Genomic DNA, 14,789 nt, shown 5'->3' on the forward strand with positions numbered 1-14,789 from the left:
TGCAATAGGGGCTAACGGAGTTTATCTCATTAGTCGCTAGCTTTTATTGGAATGAAAGAGTTCACCTTATTTCTTTGTTGGAACCTGCCACGTATAACCCGATTATGCCAGGTATTTTACTGAATATGTTCTGAAATAATACGCTTCCTATGATTATTTCAGAAGGACATGCACAAAGCAACATGAACAAAGACAAACAAAAAGAAAAAGAGCGCGATACACACTGCGTTTGTGTATACTGCCTCACAGTTGGTTGGCTTGCCAACTTGACGTTGAATTTGTGGACCTAGTCCGCCTAAAAATTTTGCCCTAGGAAGATTGTTGTTGGTGGCAAGAGAAATGACATCAATAATTGCATCATCATAGTAGAGCTAGCTAGTTCACTACAAAACGCTCATAATGTCACTAGAGCCACAGAATGAGTGATAGAATATTCATATAGACCTGATCGTCATCATCAGACAAATTATGAAAGAAAGAAGCTCAACTTCACATATTCGAACGCCTCTGAATTCTTTCCTGAGTCCCGACCGGTGGTCTCAGAGGTTTTGACAATCCTAACAAAATTTGCAGTCTTTGTAGAAATTTTACTCATAAAATTGTTGTGTCTTGCATGTACTTTAAGATTGCCTTACTCCATTTCACCTAATTCTTTTATCATAACCTCTAGATCTTTATGTTTGAAGCTGTATCGATATGGGGATCACATTCAAGGATTGGCCAACCAATCATGCATGATCTACTTCAGAATTACCTTCCAAAATAATTTTTTCAAATCCAAAAGTTGAATATCTGCTTGTAGATTAGAGTATCAAATATGGATCTGCTGTGTAGATTAAAAAATAGGGAGCCAATCTATGAAATTTCGCTGCAAATGTTGTAAATATTTCTTCATCTCCTTCTCCCTTTCTAATATCTCTCTAGATTGCACATGAAATAAGATCTCCCTAGACAAATTTTTCTACTTTCTTTGATAAAAATGCAAGCCACCCATGCGTATATATTCCTTAGAATTCAATCAAGAACGTAACAGGAACCTGGGTATAAAGAAGGCTAATAGGAAGAGCGAAAACTTAAGGTAGCTATGCTTTATTAAATTGCAATTCCAAAACATGTACCACAGGAGAATCCAATCAACACGCTCAAACTTGTTCGCCCGTGCCAGCTACTCAATTTATTCAATTACTAAATTTATTCTATCCTAATGTATTTAGAAGGATCAACCACATGAGTTACAGTTGCAGGCGTCGATCACCATGTTGCATTCGACGCCAGGCTGGCCGACATAGCCGCATTCGACGTGGTAGCAGCACTGCATATTTGAACAGTTATTGGGGTTGTTGGTAGCGCAGCACTTGCACGTTCCGCATTGAGATTTGGCATCGCCCTTGACCATGCCGGGCGGTAGATATTTGATTCTCGGTTGCGGCTCGAAGGCAGCAACATCTCCTGCTTTGCATGTGGGTTGTAAAAGATTAGTGAGTTAGCAAGTAAGAAAAGAATAGAAAGGACTGACTGTGATTTAAAGGAGGATCACCTCTCACAGGCAAGATAATTAAGAGAAGAACGAGAGTGAAGACGAGGTGAGGGGTGACCTTGCCCATGGTTGTCAAGATGTGTTGGATAACACATCCAGAGAGGGAGAGAGGGTATATGTAATCATTTTGCAAATTAAGGAAGAAGTTTTGATTCATTGTTTGTTTGTTTTTTTCATTCTCTATTATATATAACCTTTCGCAAATATGGGAAGAAGTTACAATTTATTTATTTGTTTCATTTTTTTCATTCTCTATTATAAATAATCCTTTTGAAAATTAAGGAAGACATTTCAATTCATTGATTTATTCTTTTTGGAGTACCACTTCTCACCGGCAAGGTAATTAAGAGAAGAGTGAGAGTGAAGATGAGGTGAGGGGTGACCTTGCCCATGGTTGTCAAGATGAGTTGGATAACACATCCAAAGAGAGAGAGGATATAAGTAATCGTTTTGCAAATTAGGGAAGATGTTTCGATTCATTGATTTGTTTCTTTTTTTTCATTCTCTGTTATGAGTAGCCTTTTGTAAATTAAGAAAGAAGTTACAATTCATTGATTTGTTTCTTTCTTTCATTCTTTATTATAAGTAACCTTTTGCAAATTATGGAAGAGGTTACAATTCACTGAATTGTTTTTTTTTCTAGAGGGGGCGGGGGAGGGCAAGGTTGTACGAAAATGATGATAGGAGGCATATCTGGCTATATGGTATAAATATTTGGCATAATCTAGTTCTATGTACTAGGATTCTAATAAAAGAAATAAGGTGAATAAATTCATTAGTAGAAAACATAGAAAGTGATAGACCAAAATGGTGAAAACTTTTGACTGCTACTCAAGCTCCTACTATAGCTCCAATTTTGAAACGTTGGATTGTTTTGGCTGCTTGATCAGCTCATCTCATTCGACCTCTTCATTTTGCTTCGACAAAATTTATAGAATCTCATGGATTTACTAAAATGCCCTCTCAAAAATCACTAAATTCCCACTATTATTTTAATTTAACAAATGAAAAATAGATGATAAGTCATATGAAACCACTAAGAGTATTCATGACAATACATAATGTATGTTATATGCATATATGTTTGAGTTATACTGGTTGCTTGATATGAGATTTGGCGATTAATGTTTTCACTTTCATACTGTTTATTTGCCCTTGTTAAATTTTATTATTATATCAGTGCGGGTGTGTGGAAATTTCTACTAGGCTATAAAGCTCACACCTCCTCTTTCTTTTTCTCTTTCAGAGTCACAAGATGAACAGTCTCGATTGGCTTGGGCATGGAGTTCAAATGGAGCCATTAGTTAGTTAATTTTTTTTTGATACCAAATAAATATTTACAAATTTTGTAACTGAATTAGTTTGAATATTTGATTATGATGGATTTATTTAGTTGGATTATTTGGCTATTAACATTTGATTTAAATTTCTAGAGTTATTAAAAAATTATTTATCTTTGGCCTTGCATAATATTTAGGGTACCACTCTAGGATTCATGCGGTTTTATCACGTAACCGACCTAAGTGATGGGCTCAGGGTATGACATCTGCTACATTGGAAAATTCTACAATCAACACAACCATCTCAGGAAAGAAACCTAGTTTTTAGCTTAACTTTTCCACCTTTCTTTGGAAAAATTATTTCGAGGCAACTTCTCCTAACCTTCAGGCAATATCTCTCCATTTTTCTCTGACAGTAGTATATATGTTGAATGATTTTTTCCCAAGGTGTTGGAGAATAGTTAAAAAACATGCCATTTCCATTTTTCTAGTAGGGCTAGATTCATAGTTTTGAGATCTCAGATCCGGAAACGACATTCTGCTTTAAAATGTGGTATTTTTTCCAAATAACAAGACAAAAAAATACTAGATAGAGTGTGGTTATCTTTTCGATCTGATTGACAAGAAGGAAGATTTTCTTCAACTTGCTCAACTCCAATCTCTCAAGAGAAAATTAGAAAAAGTTAACGAAATTTCGAAAGTAGAACTTTAAGTCTCATTTTCTTTTATTGATCCTTCACATCTCTTAAAATAAAGTATATAACTCCTATTTGTAATACTAGTGAGGTCACCCCTTTTACAATTTGGATTGGATTGCTACATTAGTTCAAATAAGACTATATATTTTAAAATAAATAAGATTAATTAGAATATTATATAAAAAAATAAAATTTTTTGAGAAGATAAATCTCAACTTCTACATCAACTCTGCCCTCTATTGCTCCGTCTGATTCTTCTTGCCTAGAAGTTACACCTGGTCAAAGTCTTACCTGAAAAGAAAATTTTTGGTTTGACCTGTCCATTTTGGAGCCTAAATAATGTAATTTCGGCTAGATTCAACTTTATAGGAGGTTGGCTCAAAGTTGTAGATCTCGAAAAGTTACCAAATTTTTTAAGAAAAAATCTCAATCCGGCATCCTATGACCAAGTTATGACCTCCGGTAGTTTGGCAGGTGACTCGGATTTTTGATATGGTAGATCTCATTTTTTAAACCCTATCCAGCCTAATTCGTAGTGGCCAAAGTCTTTCACATCCAGCGTAGTGATCCTCCTAAATATCCATAGTAGCCATAGTATTACACATTGAGTTGGGTGATCTCCTTGAATACTCGTGGTGGCCAAAATAATATACATCGAGTTTAGTGATCCTCCTGAATACTTGCAGTGGTTAAAATGAGACTCGATGATCCTCTTAAATCACTTTCCAAAGAAAGTTCGCCGAATGCGGTTAATACACATTACAAAACAAATAAAAGCAGAAAATTGAAAATTATATAATGGTAGGATTGCAGAGATAACAAGTCCTCATTTTGTCTGTTTGGAATCCAGACCAAACAGGCAGGATAGTGCAGTGTATATGGAGAGGCCCATAGTGATTGTTGCATGCCCCCTTGGATTTGCGCCACCAAGGATATGGTTTCATCCTATATGCTCGTTATATATGAGTTCAATTAATATCAAAGGAACGAACTTTTCCTTGGACTTCTTTCACGAAAAGAGAATGAAAAAGAAAAAGAAAAGCAGATCAAGATATTTTGATAATTCTCATCCGACATTGCTTCCATGCATGAAATTGCTTGGACCAAAATAATTTCGTTGACTCACAGAAATTGTGAAAATGTTGCTAAGCGCACCTTAAGATCCCATACATTCTTCAACTATATATTTAATGAATGTGTACTAATCATATCTCAATTACGTATTAAGGAACTTATTGTATTCATCAAAAATAAAAGTCTATTTTACTTTTCTAGATAATATAGTTTCAGAAAATTAATAAGAGGTTTGTTAAAAATGATCTAGACTTCCCTTAGTCTTACCAACCCAATTAGTCATGAACCAATTTCCACTCTCGGCATTAGTCTACATAATATTTTGGCTTAAGGCCAGCTTACCCCACTCATCCGCGTGCTGCTCTCTCTCTCTCTCTTTGTCTCTGATTCAAAAATGGTGAGAGTGCCCACCACATTCGTCGGTTGCTGTCACCCCATGGATTCATACTCTTACAACTATCAGTTTGAAGAAAAAAAAAACTAAAAAAGAAACATAATGAACAGTTAGAATCAAAATAATGGTCAAGTTGAAGGCTCATTAAATCATAATTCCCCCTTTTGCTTTTCCTCTTAATGGAAAAGTTAATTTAAGAAATATTTTTGAGAAAGAAAGATTTTCTCACATTATGCATCTAACATTAAGAACACGCAATGAAACATCTTTTGATAAAAGATTCATATATAGCTACATATCAATCACTTTATCGAATTAAAAGAATAGAAGCATTCTCTCTCCCTCTCTCTCTCTCTCTCTCTCTCTCTCTCTCTCTCTATTTTGATGCAATAGGGGCTAACGGAGTTTATCTCATTAGTCGCTAGCTTTTATTGGAATGAAAGAGTTCACCTTATTTCTTTGTTGGAACCTGCCACGTATAACCCGATTATGCCAGGTATTTTACTGAATATGTTCTGAAATAATACGCTTCCTATGATTATTTCAGAAGGACATGCACAAAGCAACATGAACAAAGACAAACAAAAAGAAAAAGAGCGCGATACACACTGCGTTTGTGTATACTGCCTCACAGTTGGTTGGCTTGCCAACTTGACGTTGAATTTGTGGACCTAGTCCGCCTAAAAATTTTGCCCTAGGAAGATTGTTGTTGGTGGCAAGAGAAATGACATCAATAATTGCATCATCATAGTAGAGCTAGCTAGTTCACTACAAAACGCTCATAATGTCACTAGAGCCACAGAATGAGTGATAGAATATTCATATAGACCTGATCGTCATCATCAGACAAATTATGAAAGAAAGAAGCTCAACTTCACATATTCGAACGCCTCTGAATTCTTTCCTGAGTCCCGACCGGTGGTCTCAGAGGTTTTGACAATCCTAACAAAATTTGCAGTCTTTGTAGAAATTTTACTCATAAAATTGTTGTGTCTTGCATGTACTTTAAGATTGCCTTACTCCATTTCACCTAATTCTTTTATCATAACCTCTAGATCTTTATGTTTGAAGCTGTATCGATATGGGGATCACATTCAAGGATTGGCCAACCAATCATGCATGATCTACTTCAGAATTACCTTCCAAAATAATTTTTTCAAATCCAAAAGTTGAATATCTGCTTGTAGATTAGAGTATCAAATATGGATCTGCTGTGTAGATTAAAAAATAGGGAGCCAATCTATGAAATTTCGCTGCAAATGTTGTAAATATTTCTTCATCTCCTTCTCCCTTTCTAATATCTCTCTAGATTGCACATGAAATAAGATCTCCCTAGACAAATTTTTCTACTTTCTTTGATAAAAATGCAAGCCACCCATGCGTATATATTCCTTAGAATTCAATCAAGAACGTAACAGGAACCTGGGTATAAAGAAGGCTAATAGGAAGAGCGAAAACTTAAGGTAGCTATGCTTTATTAAATTGCAATTCCAAAACATGTACCACAGGAGAATCCAATCAACACGCTCAAACTTGTTCGCCCGTGCCAGCTACTCAATTTATTCAATTACTAAATTTATTCTATCCTAATGTATTTAGAAGGATCAACCACATGAGTTACAGTTGCAGGCGTCGATCACCATGTTGCATTCGACGCCAGGCTGGCCGACATAGCCGCATTCGACGTGGTAGCAGCACTGCATATTTGAACAGTTATTGGGGTTGTTGGTAGCGCAGCACTTGCACGTTCCGCATTGAGATTTGGCATCGCCCTTGACCATGCCGGGCGGTAGATATTTGATTCTCGGTTGCGGCTCGAAGGCAGCAACATCTCCTGCTTTGCATGTGGGTTGTAAAAGATTAGTGAGTTAGCGAGTAAGAAAAGAATAGAAAGGACTGACTGTGATTTAAAGGAGGATCACCTCTCACAGGCAAGATAATTAAGAGAAGAACGAGAGTGAAGACGAGGTGAGGGGTGACCTTGCCCATGGTTGTCAAGATGTGTTGGATAACACATCCAGAGAGGGAGAGAGGGTATATGTAATCATTTTGCAAATTAAGGAAGAAGTTTTGATTCATTGTTTGTTTGTTTTTTTCATTCTCTATTATATATAACCTTTCGCAAATATGGGAAGAAGTTACAATTTATTTATTTGTTTCATTTTTTTCATTCTCTATTATAAATAATCCTTTTGAAAATTAAGGAAGACATTTCAATTCATTGATTTATTTTTTTTGGAGTACCACTTCTCACCGGCAAGGTAATTAAGAGAAGAGTGAGAGTGAAGATGAGGTGAGGGGTGACCTTGCCCATGGTTGTCAAGATGAGTTGGATAACACATCCAAAGAGAGAGAGGATATAAGTAATCGTTTTGCAAATTAGGGAAGATGTTTCGATTCATTGATTTGTTTCTTTTTTTTCATTCTCTGTTATGAGTAGCCTTTTGTAAATTAAGAAAGAAGTTACAATTCATTGATTTGTTTCTTTCTTTCATTCTTTATTATAAGTAACCTTTTGCAAATTATGGAAGAGGTTACAATTCACTGAATTGTTTTTTTTTTCTAGAGGGGGCGGGGGAGGGCAAGGTTGTACGAAAATGATGATAGGAGGCATATCTGGCTATATGGTATAAATATTTGGCATAATCTAGTTCTATGTACTAGGATTCTAATAAAAGAAATAAGGTGAATAAATTCATTAGTAGAAAACATAGAAAGTGATAGACCAAAATGGTGAAAACTTTTGACTGCTACTCAAGCTCCTACTATAGCTCCAATTTTGAAACGTTGGATTGTTTTGGCTGCTTGATCAGCTCATCTCATTCGACCTCTTCATTTTGCTTCGACAAAATTTATAGAATCTCATGGATTTACTAAAATGCCCTCTCAAAAATCACTAAATTCCCACTATTATTTTAATTTAACAAATGAAAAATAGATGATAAGTCATATGAAACCACTAAGAGTATTCATGACAATACATAATGTATGTTATATGCATATATGTTTGAGTTATACTGGTTGCTTGATATGAGATTTGGCGATTAATGTTTTCACTTTCATACTGTTTATTTGCCCTTGTTAAATTTTATTATTATATCAGTGCAGGTGTGTGGAAATTTCTACTAGGCTATAAAGCTCACACCTCCTCTTTCTTTTTCTCTTTCAGAGTCACAAGATGAACAGTCTCGATTGGCTTGGGCATGGAGTTCAAATGGAGCCATTAGTTAGTTAATTTTTTTTTGATACCAAATAAATATTTACAAATTTTGTAACTGAATTAGTTTGAATATTTGATTATGATGGATTTATTTAGTTGGATTATTTTGCTATTAACATTTGATTTAAATTTCTAGAGTTATTAAAAAATTATTTATCTTTGGCCTTGCATAATATTTAGGGTACCACTCTAGGATTCATGCGGTTTTTATCACGTAACCAACCTAAGTGATGGGCTCAGGGTATGACATCTGCTACATTGGAAAATTCTACAATCAACACAACCATCTCAGGAAAGAAACCTAGTTTTTAGCTTAACTTTTCCACCTTTCTTTGGAAAAATTATTTCGAGGCAACTTCTCCTAACCTTCAGGCAATATCTCTCCATTTTTCTCTGACAGTAGTATATATGTTGAATGATTTTTTCCCAAGGTGTTGGAGAATAGTTAAAAAACATGCCATTTCCATTTTTCTAGTAGGGCTAGATTCATAGTTTTGAGATCTCAGATCCGGAAACGACATTCTGCTTTAAAATGTGGTATTTTTTCCAAATAACAAGACAAAAAATACTAGATAGAGTGTGGTTATCTTTTCGATCTGATTGACAAGAAGGAAGATTTTCTTCAACTTGCTCAACTCCAATCTCTCAAGAGAAAATTAGAAAAAGTTAACGAAATTTCGAAAGTAGAACTTTAAGTCTCATTTTCTTTTATTGATCCTTCACATCTCTTAAAATAAAGTATATAACTCCTATTTGTAATACTAGTGAGGTCACCCCTTTTACAATTTGGATTGGATTGCTACATTAGTTCAAATAAGACTATATATTTTAAAATAAATAAGATTAATTAGAATATTATATAAAAAATAAAATTTTTTGAGGAGATAAATCTCAACTTCTACATCAACTCTGCCCTCTATTGCTCCGTCTGATTCTTCTTGCCTAGAAGTTACACCTGGTCAAAGTCTTACCTGAAAAGAAAATTTTTGGTTTGACCTGTCCATTTTGGAGCCTAAATAATGTAATTTCGGCTAGATTCAACTTTATAGGAGGTTGGCTCAAAGTTGTAGATCTCGAAAAGTTACCAAATTTTTTAAGAAAAAATCTCAATCCGGCATCCTATGACCAAGTTATGACCTCCGGTAGTTTGGCAGGTGACTCGGATTTTTGATATGGTAGATCTCATTTTTTAAACCCTATCCAGCCTAATTCGTAGTGGCCAAAGTCTTTCACATCCAGCGTAGTGATCCTCCTAAATATCCATAGTAGCCATAGTATTACACATTGAGTTGGGTGATCTCCTTGAATACTCGTGGTGGCCAAAATAATATACATCGAGTTTAGTGATCCTCCTGAATACTTGCAGTGGTTAAAATGAGACTCGATGATCCTCTTAAATCACTTTCCAAAGAAAGTTCGCCGAATGCGGTTAATACACATTACAAAACAAATAAAAGCAGAAAATTGAAAATTATATAATGGTAGGATTGCAGAGATAACAAGTCCTCATTTTGTCTGTTTGGAATCCAGACCAAACAGGCAGGATAGTGCAGTGTATATGGAGAGGCCCATAGTGATTGTTGCATGCCCCCTTGGATTTGCGCCACCAAGGATATGGTTTCATCCTATATGCTCGTTATATATGAGTTCAATTAATATCAAAGGAACGAACTTTTCCTTGGACTTCTTTCACGAAAAGAGAATGAAAAAGAAAAAGAAAAGCAGATCAAGATATTTTGATAATTCTCATCCGACATTGCTTCCATGCATGAAATTGCTTGGACCAAAATAATTTCGTTGACTCACAGAAATTGTGAAAATGTTGCTAAGCGCACCTTAAGATCCCATACATTCTTCAACTATATATTTAATGAATGTGTACTAATCATATCTCAATTACGTATTAAGGAACTTATTGTATTCATCAAAAATAAAAGTCTATTTTACTTTTCTAGATAATATAGTTTCAGAAAATTAATAAGAGGCTTGTTAAAAATGATCTAGACTTCCCTTAGTCTTACCAACCCAATTAGTCATGAACCAATTTCCACTCTCGGCATTAGTCTACATAATATTTTGGCTTAAGGCCAGCTTACCCCACTCATCCGCGTGCTGCTCTCTCTCTCTCTCTATCTCTGATTCAAAAATGGTGAGAGTGCCCACCACATTCGTCGGTTGCCGTCACCCCATGGATTCATACTCTTACAACTATCAGTTTGAAGAAAAAAAAAACTAAAAAAGAAACATAATGAACAGTTAGAATCAAAATAATGGTCAAGTTGAAGGCTCATTAAATCATAATTCCCCCTTTTGCTTTTCCTCTTAATGGAAAAGTTAATTTAAGAAATATTTTTGAGAAAGAAGATTTTCTCACATTATGCATCTAACATTAAGAACATGCAATGAAACATCTTTTGATAAAAGATTCATATATAGCTACATATCAATCACTTTATCGAATTAAAAGAATACAAGCATTCTCCCTCTCTCTCTCTCTCTCTCTCTCTCTATTTTGATGCAATAGGGGCTAACGGAGTTTATCTCATTAGTCTTTAGCTTTTATTGGAATGAAAGAGTTCACCTTATTTCTTTGTTGGAACCTGCCACGTATAACCCGATTATGCCAGGTATTTTACTGAATATGTTCTGAAATAATACGCTTCCTATGATTATTTCAGAAGGACATGCACAAAGCAACATGAACAAAGACAAACAAAAAGAAAAAGAGTGCGATACACACCGCGTTTGTGTATACTGCCTCACAGTTGGTTGGCTTGCCAACTTGACGTTGAATTTGTGGACCTAGTCCGACTAAAAATTTCGCCTTAGGAAGATTGTTGTTGGTGGCAAGAGAAATGACATCAACAATTGCATCATCATAGTAGAGCTAGCTAGGTCACTACAAAATGCTCATAATGTCACTAGAGCCACAGAATGAGTGATAGAATATTCATATAGACCTGATTGTCATCATCAGACAAATTATGAAAGAAAGAAGCTCAACTTCACATATTCGAATGCCTCTGAATTCTTTCCTGAGTCCCGACCGGTGGTGTCAGAGGTTTTGACAATCCTAACAAAATTTGCAGTCTCTGTAGAAATTTTACTCATAAAATTGTTGTGTCTTGCATGTACTTTAAGATTGCCTTACTCCATTTCACCTAATTCTTTTATCATAACCTCTAGATCTTTATGTTTGAAGCTGTATCGATATGGGGATCACATTCAAGGATTGGCCAACCAATCATGCATGATCTACTTCAGAATTACCTTCCAAAATATTTTTTTCAAATCCAAAAGTTGAATATCTGCTTGTAGATTAGAGTATAAAATATGGATCTGCTGTGTAGATTAAAAAATAGGGAGCCAATCTATGAAATTTCGCTGCAAATGTTTGTAAATATTTCTTCATCTCCTTCTCCCTTTCTAATATCTCTCTAGATTGCACATGAAATAAGATCTCCCTAGACAAATTTTTCTACTTTCTTTGATAAAAATGCAAGCCACCCATGCGTATATATTCCTTAGAATTCAATCAAGAACGTAACAGGAACCTTGGTATAAAGATGGCTAATAGGAAGAGTGATGACCCAAAGATTGATTCATAGATTGATTTTGATGATCACAAAACCTTGAAGTATAGATACTAATGTTTATGTTGCAAGGAGAAGGATATTTATTTTGCAAGGAACATAGCAAGTTGGAAGAACACAAGAAGGCCTCCAAAGCTCTCAAGTTGGAAGAAAGCTACAATTTATTGGCCCAAGTTTAAAGTTCAAAGGATTCAAATTGGAGAAGTAAAATCAAAAGAAAAATTCAAAAGAACAGTCTTCGAGTCGACTCCAGTGGAATTCGAGTCGACTCCGGAGAAGTATGAGTCGACTCCGGAGAAGTATGAGTCACAGGCAGAGAAGGACAGAAGAGCAGTTTTTCAGGTCTGAGATTCGAGTCGACTCCAGTGGAATGCGAGTCGACTCCCAGCGGTACACACAGAAAAAGTCAGAGAGCGTTTTATGGACTCTGAGATTCGAGTCGACTCCAGTGGAACGCGAGTCGACTCCCAGCGGTACACAAAGAAAAAGTCAGAGAGCGTTTTACGGACTCTGAGATTCGAGTCGACTCCCGCAGTACGCGAGTCGACTCCGAGACTGTGCGACCATCGACAGACAGAAGACCATGTTACTGCCTCTGAGATTCGAGTCGACTCCCAGACAGCTCGAGTCGACTCCAAGACAAGCTTCACGTCAAAAGGCAGAAGACCAACTTTCGGAAACTGAGAGCCGAGTCGACTCCAAGGAAGTTCGAGTCGACTCCAAGACTGGACGAGCCAAAAGACAGAGGATCGGGAGTTCGGGCTCTGAGATTCGAGTCGACTCCCAGGACAGTCGAGTCGACTCGAGAGGACAAAATTCAAAATTGGATCCACGGACTTCAGTGGATGAGCCGACTCCGAAATTGCCAAGTCAGCTCCAGAAGTTTGGCGAGTCGACTCCAGGATAAGACGAGTCGACTCCCAGTCGAGGCAAGCACATTAATTCAAATTTGGAACAGTGGGCGAGTCGTCTCCGGTAAAACACGAGCCGACTCCTGCAACAGGCGAGCCGACTCCTGATCGCGCGAGTCGACTCCGATCCCAACGGTCATATTGTCAGGAGGTGCAGACTGGTTCCAACGGCTCTTTTCTTGTCTCTAACGGCTATATTCTTGTTTCCACGCCATCTAAAGCTATAAAAATAAGAAGAGAGCTAGGGGAGAACTCATGAAAGTGGGAGAGATCATCTAGGAAAGAGATCTCAAAGAGATTACAAAGGAAATCTCCCATAAGCACAAAAGGGGCCATCCAAAACGAAATAGAGAGAAGAAGAGCATCCAAGTGAATCCGAAAGCTTCCTCTCCATCCGTGTGCTGCCTCGGGGGATCCTCTACTTCATGCCAAATCAGAGGAGGATCAAGTAAGAAGAAGCCGAGCTCCTCCATCTTCAAAACTCGTTTGAGGGCTTCTCTTTACTCTATTTGTTTATATTGTCATATCTGCTTGTTTAAGAAGCTTTGATTTGTTTTTATTCTTTGTTTTAATATCTTGTAACTTGATTCAATCAAGGGATTGAATCAAGGGGTTTAAAGGTTTGGTTGGTGAGCCAAAGGGAAAACCAACGGTGTAAGGTTTGTTGGTGAGGCCAAAGGGAAAACCAACGGGATTAAGGTTTGTTGGTGAGCCAAAGGGAAAACCAACGGGATTAAGGGTTTGATTGTGAGCCCGGGAAAACAATCGGGGTTGGTTCTAGTCGGTGAGCCTGGAAAAACCGACCGAGTTCGTTGTGCGCTCGTAAACAACAAGTTGGGTTGTGAGCTTGTAAAACAACCGGCTGTAATCGGTAGGATTATAGTGAAATTTTCAAGAGGTCTTGGGGAGTGGATGTAGGTGCTGGGGTGCACCGAACCACTATATGTCCTTTGTGTTTGTAATGCCTCTAGTTATTGTCTAACTAACACACTTACTTACTTAGATAAATTGCTTGCTTAATTCTTATCCGCACATCCTTTAGTTGCAAGCATATTTAATCAAGTCGAAGTCTATACATCAAACCCTTGCTAAGTTTAACTTTCACTGTGCATCTATACAACTTAGCATAGTTTAATCAAAAAAGTAGTAGAAGTAGCATAAAGTTTTAAAAGACCCAATTCACCCCCCCCCCTCTTGGGTTTGTATCTACTGGGCAACAAGTGGTATCAGAGCAGGTGCTCAAATATTATTTGTAGTCTTAACCGACTAGAGCCAAAGATCATGACAACTCAATAGATAGTTTTCTAGGAGAAGGACAAGCAATTGACACACCTCCACTATTTAATGGCATAAACTATGCACATTGGAAAATACGCATGCGCATCTTTATTCAATCACAAAACTATTACTATTGGAAAATCATAATAATGACCCTCACACACTCTCTCAAACTTTTAATGAAAAGGACTTAGCACAATTAAATGCTAATGCTATGAACATATTATATTGTGCGATTCAAGAAACAATGTTTAATGAAAATTTCTGCATGCTTATCTGCAAAGGAGATCTGGGATACTTTAGAAAATATTTAATGAGAAATCTCAGAGTAGCTCACATGTACTTCAATTGCATACTAACAATGAGACTGCAGAAAAAGGTGTTGAAACTTCCATCTCAGTCGAGTCGACCCCAAGTATTTCAGAGTCGACCCTCAAGTTAACCGAGTCGACTCCAATAAGGTCCGAGTCGACTCCAAGGCAAATCAGCTTCCTAAAGACAAAGAAGAAGAGGAAGCAAGAAGAAAGGAAGAAAGAGGTAAAGCGCAAGAAAGCCTTGACCAAGAGAAAGTCAGACAAGGAATTGAAAGTTAGGAGCAACAATGAACTACAAGAGGTAACTAACTTAATGTCTTATGGTACAAGAAGATAAAGTAGAATCTGAATCTAATCTTACACCCAAATGACTTTCATGAAAAATATTCTTATGATGAACTTTTAAATGCTTTTCATGATTTGTATAGTGAATGTAGAAAATTAGCTAGGAAAAATAAAAATCTTAAAAAGCTAAATTTGAAAATTTCAA

The 14,789-nt window shown here is 36.6% G+C and overlaps 2 long non-coding RNA genes across 2 annotated transcripts; both read right to left on the bottom strand.

Annotated features, from left to right (window-relative positions):
* Window positions 1-1,059: 1,059 nt before the first annotated feature.
* On the bottom strand, window positions 1,060-1,680 carry LOC120113169. Its single transcript, XR_005514984.1, has 2 exons — window positions 1,538-1,680; window positions 1,060-1,449 (listed from the first exon to the last, which is right to left on the bottom strand). It is a non-coding gene; the product is annotated as an uncharacterized LOC120113169 (long non-coding RNA).
* Window positions 1,681-6,427: 4,747 nt separating this feature from the next.
* LOC120113170 lies at window positions 6,428-7,048 on the bottom strand. The gene is made up of 2 exons (XR_005514985.1): window positions 6,906-7,048; window positions 6,428-6,817 (listed from the first exon to the last, which is right to left on the bottom strand). It is a non-coding gene; the product is annotated as an uncharacterized LOC120113170 (long non-coding RNA).
* Window positions 7,049-14,789: the final 7,741 nt, after the last annotated feature.

The sequence above is a fragment of the Phoenix dactylifera genome, chromosome 14, assembly GCF_009389715.1.
Source record: "Phoenix dactylifera cultivar Barhee BC4 chromosome 14, palm_55x_up_171113_PBpolish2nd_filt_p, whole genome shotgun sequence".
NCBI lineage: Eukaryota > Viridiplantae > Streptophyta > Magnoliopsida > Arecales > Arecaceae > Phoenix > Phoenix dactylifera.